The following is a 7,864-nucleotide window of genomic DNA, read 5'->3' on the forward strand; positions in this document are numbered from 1 at the left end:
CTCCTGGAAGTCTGTCTCAGGCACCGCAGCCGCTTCCCCTCCCTAGATGCTCTGCAAGGAAGAAATGATATAAAAGCGGCTGCCAGGTGGCCCCCGACAACCGGCGCAAACATCAGCTGGACAAATCCAGATCTCAGGCTGGCAAGGGTGTCGCACCGCCTGCCTGGAGGGCCGATAGTGTCCTGCCCCCGCCTCACTCCCTCAGGACAGGCGCCAGACACAGGGCTCATGGTTGGCGAGCACCACTACAGCGGTGCGAGCCTCTCCCAATTGGGACTGACTGGGCGCAGGCCGGGATGAGTGGGAGCAGCAGGTGGAGTTGGACTGCTGGTTTCGGCCCAATCCCTGCAGGCCACACGGAGGAACCCCACCCATGCATGAATTTGTGCACCAGGCCTCTAGTATATATTTAATTTGAAAGCAAATCTCTAGGCTTTCTTGGTGAACAGGTACAAATTCAGAAATACCCAAATAGCCATTATAGTATCAAAGATAAGCTCTGATGCCTCCTAGGCATAAGGGCTTTTCTCATTCAATAAATTTCAATTCCATGATAATCAGAAAATTCCTAATTTAGTTCAGAACTCCTCAAATTTGAACCATGGCACCTATAGAAATTGTATTTCAAAGATAGACCTAATCTCAGGATAGCAGCATCATTCTGGGGGTTTACAATGATGCCTATCCCCTCTAGTTCTTAGGCCCAAGGTCAAAAATTAATTTCACATAAAAAAAAAAAGTCACTGGAAAATGCCCTTTAAAAAAACTGTTAAAGAAAAAAACAGACCAGTCAGCTAGGCATGGAGAACCCAGGCCACAGGTCTCGATGCCCAGTGTAAGAGCAGTGTGCCCACTAGGAGTAGAAACAAGCCTGGGAGCTATTGGAGACCCAACGGCACTACCAGAAACAGCTGAGGCTGGTGGCCATGTACTTCATGGAATTCTGAAAGTCAAGGGCACCCTGCAACCACTGGAGCCCCAGGCCAAGAGCTGCTTCCCTACGTGAAAGGAAGGCACTGGGGACAAGGGCTGGAGGACTCTTGGAGTTCTACACCCAATTTTCTGCCAATGCAAAGAGGTCCTGGACCACCCTGCAGGAACAACTAAAAGCAAAGGTTTCCAGAGATTCCTGAGGCTTCAGGAAGGCCGCCCTGAGTTTGGGGGCCTTCAGCTCCAGGACCCGCTCCCTTTGCCTCTCCATAGGCTTCACCAGTATGAGAATCTTGTTGCTTTGGCTGAAAACACAAGTCCCAACAGCCCTGACCACCAACAGCTCACCCGGCTGCTTGGCTGATCACCAGGGTCCACACCACTGGTCAGAAACATAAGAATGACCAGCACCTCTGGCATGTCCAGGCTCTTCTCAGTGTACGCCAGGCAAAGGGGCTTACCTCAGGTTGCTGATTCCTAAGCCAGGGCTGGCTATTGGTGGTGCCTCCCCGTGGGGAACCTCAGCTCCAAATATTCTTCCTGTTCTCTGATGTTCTTTTCATGGTCAAGGCTTAACCCCCACTGCACCTGCTGCCTTGTGGCACCTTTGTCTGCCAGGCCATTTACTCCAAAGGGTATTTGGCCACTCGGGAGGTCCTTGTGGTGGACTGCTCAGTATGTTCTTTCCTCATGAGAAGCTATGTCCACAGACCAGGAGGAACTGTTGTACTGGTACCATAGTCTGACTTTGGCCATCAGCAGCCAGAACAACTAGAAGAATCTTACAAATTCCAGAACCCAGGATACTTCAGGGTTAGGTCAGGGTCTGGAGTACAAACTAAACAAAACACAGAACCCTTCATGGTTTGAGAAGGGTCATTTTGTATTTGCCTGGGACTGCGTTATTTGACAGCTCTTAAGAATCAGGAAACCAAGTCTGATCCATTTGAACCTCAGGAACCAATCCCTCCAGCACAGATGAGGGGATTTGGGGCTGATAAACTTGGTGCTGTGTCTATGGCCAGTCGTTTTTCAAGGCTATGGCTTTGCAAAGGTGGCTGCTTTTATAGTTTTATTTTCCTACTGGGTTTAAGTAAAGTTTTTTGTTTTTTTTTTGGGGGGGATGTGAAAAAGAAAAAGAAAAATATATTTTAATGTATAAGCCCAGACATTATCTACCCAAAATTTGTTCTCTAAGGTATATGAGCATTTACAACTATTTATTGCTTGCATGTTGTTCAGGAATACACTTGAAAGTGAAGGAAATAATTTGCAAATGATTTTCAGTCATCTGGGATATCTTTAAATATAAATACCTACACATATGTGCAAGCATACACCATCCACAGAATACACATGCACACATGATCTGTGCACATGCTTACTCTTTCCCTCTCTCTATTCTTTCTCTCTATATATTTGAAAGGCTATCTAGCATATATGTATGGTTTATCACTTATATGTAAATATGCAATACACACATACAGATCACAGATAGTCTTTCCAAACAGATATAAATATTGTGCGTGCAGGCTGAGAGCATCACATTTCAGGGGTGGCTATCACGACATCAGGATCCCAGATTCCTCTTCCACTCTGATCCACATTCGAGGGTAATGATAGCACTCTTTATCTGTCTTAGCTTCGAGTTTCCATTGCATCTCAATTCCATTGGTTATTCAATCTGCAGTCAGTTAAACTACACTCAAGCTAAAGGTATGGGTACATGTGGAAACATCAGGCATCAATCATGGTCATGATTTGATACCTTATACTTTGAAAACTGTATCTTAGCCATATCCACACTTCAATTAGCATAGCTAGAAACCTCAATGAAAACAAATTATCAAACTGAGTTGGATACCCCTTATAATATCTTAACATATCAAACAACTGTTAAAATGTGTTTAAGAAAAATTTTATCAAGACGCTTAAAATAAGTGGTGGATCTCATCCAAAAGTATCTCAGATGCAGCCATATTATCAACCACATGACGATCTTTTCATTGAAGGCATATGTGGCATTTTTTGACCTTTCACTTGCAACTCAGAATTTTGTTTATTCCTCTGAGCAGTGGACCGAAAGCCATGCCTTACATTAAGTAATAACTGAAAACTATTTGACAGGGTGTATTTCCAAAATGGGAATTTTCCATTTGTATGGCAACAAACAGTCACTGTCGAATCCCTAAACTGGCAAGAGAAAAAGTGAGTATTTCAGAGTCAAAATTTCAATTGGGCTTTCATTCTGCCAACATCCTCAATTTTCCTAGTATGCCATGAAAGTAGAAATATTTAAGACTCACACAACAATTTGTTTGTGAAGAGGATAAAAGAAAATATATCCTCATTTGAATCCCAAGAATTAGAGTATAATCAGTTGGTTGTTGTTTAATGCATCTTAAATGCTACAAAGAAGCAGCAACCAAACTGACAACCTCAAACCTGAACTAGAAGTTATAGACCCACGTCCTGGCTCTGTTACATAATGCACACATATACATGGGTACATCTACAGTATAGATAATGAATGTTGAATGTTGCCCTGACAGACTCAAAGGATACAGATAATTAAATAAAAAGACAAGAATGTGTAGTACAAGTTTTACTATCTTCCGTGTCATCAATTATGAATGTCACCAGCTCAAGATAATATTCATAAAAGCCTCTTTTGACCCAAATGGCTATTCCTGCCTAATGCTCTTTCCCTTCCCTTTTAACAAAAACTCCAATATACTCTGCGGTAATCATTATTTTCTTCCCTGGTGCTTTACTGAATTTTAAAATAAAAGGTTTTTTTTTCTTTGTACTTTTTTCTCTTAATTAGAGTCAGTACATGTCTTCTTACGAACAATGCTAGTTGCCTCTGCTCTACCTTTACCCTCATCCAACCAGGGGTAGATATTTCTAGTGGAGACTGACCTCATCTTAAATGATACTGTCCTTCCCAGGGTTTCCTGCTAATCTCTCCAACAGGTCTTAAATAAGCTTAACCTCATTAGAAGGCTCATGTTTCAGATCCCAAAGGAACACAAAGGTCTAAAGATTAAATGGGGCACTAGAATCCACTCTGGTGAATATTCTTTTAGGGATCAAAAGGCAAAGCACACAGGATCCACCCGAAAACATCCTACCTGGAGTGCAGGCGCAGCATCTGTTTCAAAAACTTCTTGGGGAACTCCAGGTTGCAGGATGGCAGTGAACACTACAAGATGTTTTGGACCCCTCAACTTCACTTGCAAGTTTAGTGTAGACATAGCCTTAAAGACTTGGCTTTTTCTTGCTTGTGTTAATTTTTAAAAAATAGATTCCACCGTTGGTCTACTTGCCCACCCTTTTGGTAGGTTACCGGTACCCAAATTCTACCTACCACCCACCCTGTGTTTGCAGGTCCCCAATCCAATGGCCCATCTCTGATCTCTTCATTCTGTGGAATCTTAACTGTCTGTTATCTCTGCAGCATCTTCTAGGCAGCAGCTCATCAGCAATTCAAATGTAACTTGACCAAGATTGGTGTCTAAGACTTAGCAGGACTCCCCCCACCCCCTTCCAGTCTTGTCATCTGACTCCTGCCTTCTAGCATCTTTCTCTAACTCCATTCTCATTGATTTGCCCCTTCTGGACACAGAGCCCAGGCATATGTGACATTTGTTGACCTTGCCTTCAATATTATTGAAGGTGTATTTTCATAGAGGGTTTGACAACATTCTTAAATACCTCACCATTCTTTGGGATCCAATAAAAGAAAAAGAGTCCACTTTTATGATTCCTTGGGGTGTATTAGCTCCCTAGTGATACAAAGTCAGTGCAATGCTATGGTTAGTTGCCAGGCTGAAATGACGTTTCTATTCTTCGGTTTATTATGTGTGTTGCTGCCCAACTACATTGAACAAGAGAAAAAGCACTTGACCCTGCAGTAGAAAGAGGGCAATTTGTGCCTCACATTTCCATTTGATATTTATAAATATAACTGAAGTTACCAAACAATATTCTACTGCACAATGAGACTTGATTTCCCCCCAGCTTTATTGCGATGTAAATGACATATAACATTGTTCACGTTTCAGGTGTACAAGATAATGATTTCATATATGTATATATTGCAAAAGGATTGCCACAAGTTTAGTTATCATCCCTCACCTCACAGTTAAACACTTTTCCCTGTGATGAAAGCTTTTAAGATCTTCTCTCTTAGCAACTTTCAAATATACAATACAGTATTGTTTACTACTAGTATATTACCATGCTGTACATTATATCCCCAGAACTTATCTACCCTACAACTGAAATTTTGTATCTAATTTTCCCACCCCACACAAGGCAACTTTAAGCAGAGAGTGTTTAAGTCCCTTGGCTAGTATGTTCCAAAGAAGGAAGCACCCACAGAGTCCAGTAAACAGAGAGCTCTAGCATCTCAAGCAGCAGCTTAGCAGGAGTAAAATAGGCAGAATATGTACAGAATTTGGGTATTGTGGCCTTTGATGATTCAAAATATGTCTATTCTTGTTAAGTCCTATGAAGACAATGACATTCCAGGAAGGCTTGCAGGAAGGGTTGGGACAGTTGTTTGTGTGAATCTAGATCACAAGTGTGTTGGCAGTCTAATAAAAGGGGAAAAAACAATAAATGACCAACTGATAGACAACTGATTCTTATTTCTTGGATGAATTCATTTTGAATTTTCAGGACAACTGGATTCACTTTGTGATTTTTTAAATTATCTTTTTTGTGTTTTGTTTTTATTTTATTTGTTTTAATTGTATTAATCTTTATTGTTGAAAGCATTATATATGTCCCCTTTTTCCCCCATTGACCTCTTCCAGCCTGCCCTTACCTCCCACCCCAGGCCTTTACCACCCTATTGTCTGTGTCCATGGGATATGCATATATATATGTGTGTGTGTGTGTGTGTGTATATATATATATATATATATACTAGTGGCCCGGTGCACGGAATTCGTGCACATTACAAGGGAATTAATTAGAGGAAATATTTTAATATTGTTATTTGCCCTTTCTCTATAATAGAAGTGTCAGAGATAAAAGAAAATTAGTAGAATGTATATGAAAATCTCCCTCCTGTCAGAATCTGGGGCGAGACATAGGACCTAGAGTCAAGTCCCCGCCCACCACCCACACAAGCTTCTAGCTGTGTCTCCATCACCTAATAAGTCAGTTTCCATTTCATTCAGTCACTTCAATTCTTTATCATAATGTTCCCCTTTTGTATCAAATTGACCTTTTTTTTTTTTTCAAAGCTCTGCATTTATTCTTCACTTATGATTCATCTGTCATTTGGCTCAAAGTCATACTTCTTCCCAAAGCTCTTTTCCCTTGCTAATATTCTGTGGTTATATTTGGATCACATTTCTACTTTGCTGGTAATGTTGACCTTCCACCTGCTTGTTTCAGCACCTCCTACATACTTTACATAAGAGGAACAAGTTTTCAACCTCACTAGACAGCAACATAACTTCAAAGCCATCACTCTAGGAATAGAAATTGTGTGAATATAGGTATGCTGATGGCTGAACATGACCTCAGCTCAGGTCACAATAAACTTTTGTATCAGTTCTGTTTTTCTGTGTGCATTCCATAAGTTTCAAAGTCATGTGTTTTCATTTTCATTTGTCTCAAGATATTTTCTAATATTCTTTTTTATTTTTTCTTTGACCCAATGGTTGTTAAAAAGCATGTTGCCTAATTTCCACGTATTTGTGAAATTTTAAGTTAGTTTTTAAAAATATAAACAAAATTGACAAACTCTTAGTTAGACTAAGATAAAAAGAAAACAAATAAAATCAGAAATGAAAGAGGAGTCATCACAATTGATGCCACAGAAATAAAAAGGATCATAATAGACTACTATTAATAATTACACCAGAAAATTGAATAACTTAGATAAAGTGAATGAATTCTTAGAAATATACAACCTATCAATAAACAGAAATTCTGAACACTTTAATAATTAGAGTTATACATCACTTAACAGCAGGAATACATTCTGAGAAATGAATTGTTAGGTGGTTTCATTATTGTGTGAATAGCATAGAGTGTTACACAAATTTAGGTGGTATAGCCTACTACTGTAACTGTACATGCTATACTTTCATATGACTGGCGGCACAGTAGGTGTGTTTATCCCAGAATCACCACAAACTCATGAGCAATGTATTGTGCTATAATGTTATGACACCTAGGACATAACTAGGTGATAGAAAATATTCAGCTCCATTACAATCTTACTAGAGGCCTGGTGCATGAAATTCGTGCATGGGGGGAGGGGTCCCCTCAGCCCAGCCTGCACCCTCTCCAATCCTGGACCCCTTGGGGAATGTCCAACTGCCGGTTTAGGACCTATCTCGGGGATTGGGCCTAAACCGGCAGTCGGACATTCCTCTCACAATTCTGGACTGCTGGCTCCTAATCGTTCACCTGCCTGCCTGCCTTGTTGCCCCTAACTGCCCCTGCTGCTGGCCAGGTTGTCTCCAACTGCCCCCTCCTTGCCTGCCTGGTCACCCCTTACTGCCCCCCCTGCCGGCCTGGTCACCCCCAACTGCCCCTCCTGCCAGCCTGGTTGCCCCCAACTGCACCCCCCCCACTGGCCTGGTCACCCCTAACTGCCCCCCAACAGCCTGGTCACTTTTTACTGCCCCCCCCTGCCAGCCTGGTTGCCCCAACTGCCCCCCTCTGCTGGCCTGGTCTCCCCTAACTGCCCCCCCACCCGCCAACCTGGTCACCCCACACAGCCTGCTGTTCTGTCATTTGGTCATCCCTCACTAGCCCCCCTGCTGGCCTAGTCGCCCCACACAGCCTGCTTTTTCAGTCATTTGGTCGTCCCTCACTTACACCCCTGCTGGCCTGGTCGTAGGCAGCCATCTTGTGAGGGCATGAGGGTCAATTTGCATATTACTTCTTTATTATATAGGATAAG

At 42.0% G+C, this 7,864-nt stretch overlaps 1 pseudogene; it reads left to right on the forward strand.

The window, feature by feature from the left end:
- Positions 1–800: 800 nt before the first annotated feature.
- Positions 801–1,705, forward strand: LOC103302389 (rho guanine nucleotide exchange factor 39-like; annotated as a pseudogene).
- The last annotated feature ends 6,159 nt before the right edge of the window (positions 1,706–7,864 follow it).

This window comes from Eptesicus fuscus, chromosome 7, assembly GCF_027574615.1.
Source record: "Eptesicus fuscus isolate TK198812 chromosome 7, DD_ASM_mEF_20220401, whole genome shotgun sequence".
NCBI classification, from domain to species: Eukaryota; Metazoa; Chordata; class Mammalia; order Chiroptera; family Vespertilionidae; genus Eptesicus; species Eptesicus fuscus.